Genomic DNA, 3,790 nt, shown 5'->3' with positions numbered 1-3,790 from the left:
TTGACATTCAAAGTGTTCTTGCATGCATTATTTGTTTTTATCTTAAATTTTATGTTTTGTTTCATTTTGTTGTTTTTCTCTCTCCTCATTAAAAATTCAAAAGTAAAAAAAAAAATATCTTTTCCTTATTCTTCTCAAAATTTTCAAAATTTTGGGTTAACTTGGTCAAAAATTTTTAAAATTTAGTTGTTTCTTGTTAGTCAAGTCAAATTTCAATTTAAAAACTTTATCTTTTCAAATCTTTTTCAAAATCAATTCTTTTTCATTTTTTTTATGATTTTCGAATTTCATTCTTAAAATTTTTCAAAAATCTTTTTCATTTTTCTTTTAATGTTTTCAAAAATTTTAAGACTAATTTTTCAAAATCTTTTTCTTAATTTTATTTCATATTTTCGAAAATCCTTGCTAACAATTAATGTTTTGATTCAAAAATTTCAAGTTTGTTACTTTCTTGTTAAGAAAGGTTCAATCTTTAAATTCTAGAATCATATCTTTTAGTTTCTTGTTAGTCAAGTCATCAACTTTAATTTTAAAAATCAAATCTTTTTAATTTCTTTTTCAATTCTTTTTCAAAATTAATTTCAATCATATCTTTTTAAAATTTTAATTTCAAAATCTTTTTCTAACTTCTTATCTTTTCAAAATTTATTTTCAAATCTTTTTCAACTAACTACTTGACTTGTTTGTTTTAATTTTAAAAAAATTTACTATTTCTTTTCTTTTTCAAAACCACCTAACTACTTTTTCACTTCTCATTTTCGAAAACAACTAACCACTTTTTCAAAATTCTTTTTAATTAACTAATTGTTTTAAATTCTAATTTTATTTTATTTCTTTTAATATTTTCGAAACTAACTTAATTAATTAAATAAAAATAAAAATATTTTTCTTTTCCCTCTTCTTAAAATTCGAATACTCTTTCTCTCATCTCTTTCTATTTATTTATTTAATTACTAACACTTCTCTTCTACTCATAATTCGAGCCCCCCTCTCTTCTCTCTGTTCGAATTACTCATCTCCTCTCTCTTCTCATTCTTCAATTATTCTATTCTTATAATCACCTAAAGGAATCTCTATACTGTGACATAGAAGATTCCCATTCTCTCTTTGTTCTTTTCTTTTTCATATGAGCAGGAACAAGGATAAGGACATTCTTGTTGAAGCTGATCCTGAACCTGAAAAGACTCTAGAGAGGAAGCTAAGAGAAGCTAAAACACAACACTCTGGAGAGGACCTTACAGAAAATTTCGAAAAAGAAGCAGACATGGCAGCCGAATCCAACAACAATGGTGGAGATGCAAGGAAGATGCTTGGTGACTTTACTGCACCAACTTCCAACTTCTATGGAAGAAGTATCTCAATTCCTGCAATTGGAGCAAAAACCTTTGAGCTTAAGCCTCAATTAGTTTCTCTAATGCAGCAGAATTGCAAGTTTCATGGACTTCCATTGGAAGATCCTCATCAGTTCTTAGCTGAATTCTTGCAAATCTGTGACACTGTTAAGACCAATGGGGTTAATCCCGAGGTCTACAGACTTCTGCTTTTCCCCTTTGCTGTAAGAGACAGAGCTAGGATATGGTTGGACTCACAACCTAAAAAAAGTCTGAACTCTTGGGAAAAGTTGGTCAATACTTTCTTGGCCAAATTCTTTCCACCTTAAAAAATGAGAAAGCTTAGAGTGGAAGTCCAAACCTTCAGACAGAAGGAAGGTGAATCCCTCTATGAAGCTTGGGAAAGATACAAGTAATTAATCAGGAGGTGTCCTTCTGACATGCTTTCATAATGGAGCATTTTATGTATATTCTATGATGGTTTGTCTGAATTGTCCAAGATGTCATTGGACCACTCTGCTGGTGGATCTCTTCATCTGAAGAAAACACGTGCAGAAGCCCAGGAACTCATTGAAATGGTTGCAAATAACCAGTTCATGTATACTTCTGAACAAAATCCTATGAAGAATGGGATGACTCAGAAGAAAGGAGTTCTTGAGATTGATACACTGAATGCCATATTGGCTCAGAATAAAATATTGACTCAGCAAGTCAATATGATTTCTTAGAATCTGACTGGAATGCAAGCTGCATCCGGCAGTACTAAAGAAGCTTCCTCTGAAGAAGAAGCTTATAACCCTGAGAATCCTGCAATGGAAGAAGTGAATTACATGGGAGAATCCTATGGAAACACTTACAATCCTTCATGGAGAAATCATCCTAATTTCTTATGGAAGGATCAGCAGAAGCCTAATCAAGGCTTCAATAATAATAATGGTGGAAAAATTCGGTTTGGCAACAGCAAGCCTTTTCCATCATCTTCTCAGCAACAGACAGAGAATTCTAAGCAGAGCCTCTCTGACTTAGCAACTATAGTCTCTGATCTATCTAAGACCACTCTCAGTTTTATGATTGAAATAAGGTCCTCCATCAGAAATTTGGAGGCACAAGTGGGTCAGCTGAGTAAAAGAGTTACTGAAACTCCTCCTAGTACTCTCCCAAGCAATACAGAAGAGAATCCAAAGCGAGAGTGTAAGGCCATCAATATATCCAAAGTGGCCGAACCTATAGAGGAGGAAAAGGCACTGATTTCCAGTGAGGAAGACCTCAATGGACGTCCACTGACCACTAAGGAGTTCCCTAATGAGGAACCAAAGGAATCTGAGGCTCATATAGAGACCATAGAGATTCCACTGAACTTACTGTTGCCATTCATGAGCTCTGATGAGTATTCTTCCTATGAGGAAGATGAAAATATTGTTGAAGAGCAGGTTGCTCGGTATCTAGGAGTAATCATGAAGCTAAATGCCAAGTTATTTGGTAATGAGACTTGGGAGGATGAACCTCCATTGCTCATTGGTGCGCAGAAATTGTGACGGTTCCATTTCTTGGTAACGGAGCTGAAAACTTTATACGCACGTTCATAATCTTAATTCCTTGTCACAACTTCGCACAACTAACCAGCAAGTGCACTGGGTTGTCCAAGTAATAAACCTTACGTGAGTAAGGGTCGATCCCACGGAGATTGTCGGCTTGAAGCAAGCTATGGTCACCTTGTAAATCTCAGTTAGGCGGATTCAAATGGATATAGAGTTTTAATAATTAAAAGATAAATAAAATATAAACTCGGATAGAGATACTTATGTAATTCATTGGTGATAATTTCAGATAAGCGTATAGAGATGCTTTCGTTCCTCTGAACCTTTGCTTTCCTGCTGTCTTCATCCAATCATTCCTACTCCCTTCCATGACAAGCTTTATGTAGGGCATCACTGTTGTCAATGGCTACATCCCATCCTCTCTGTGAAAATGGTCCAATGCGCTGTCACTGTATGGCTAATCATCTGTCGGTTCTCGATCATACTGGAATAGGATTTACTATCCTTTTGCGTCTGTCACTACGCCCAGCACTCGCGAGTTTGAAGCTCGTCACAGCCATCCCTTCCCAGATCCTACTCGGAATACCACAGACAAGGTTTAGACTTTCCGAATCTCAGGAATGGCCGTCCATGGGTTCTAACTTATACCACGAAGATTCTAATATCTCAGACTCGGTCCCCTGTATTAGATATCTAAGAGATATTCATTCTAGCTTGTTTGCATGTAGAACGGATGTGTTTGTCAGGCACGCGTTCATAGGTGAGAATGATGATGAGCGTCACATAATCATCACATTCATCATGTTCTTGGGTGCAAATGGATATCTTAGAGAAGGAATAAGCTTGAATTGAATAGAAAAACAGTAGTACTTTGTATTAATTCATGAGGAACAGCAGAGCTCCACACCTTAATCTATGGTG

General features: G+C 35.3%; 1 non-coding gene across 1 annotated transcript; it reads right to left on the bottom strand.

The window, feature by feature from the left end:
* Window positions 1-1,669: 1,669 nt before the first annotated feature.
* On the bottom strand, window positions 1,670-1,777 carry LOC112725099 (small nucleolar RNA R71). Its single transcript, XR_003164228.1, has one exon. It is a non-coding gene; the product is annotated as a small nucleolar RNA R71 (small nucleolar RNA).
* Between the last annotated feature and the right edge of the window lie 2,013 nt (window positions 1,778-3,790).

Source organism: Arachis hypogaea, chromosome 11 (genome assembly GCF_003086295.3).
Source record: "Arachis hypogaea cultivar Tifrunner chromosome 11, arahy.Tifrunner.gnm2.J5K5, whole genome shotgun sequence".
Lineage (NCBI taxonomy): Eukaryota > Viridiplantae > Streptophyta > Magnoliopsida > Fabales > Fabaceae > Arachis > Arachis hypogaea.
The sequence above is the reverse complement of the archived record's forward strand: the minus strand, read 5'-3'. Positions and strand labels throughout refer to the sequence as shown.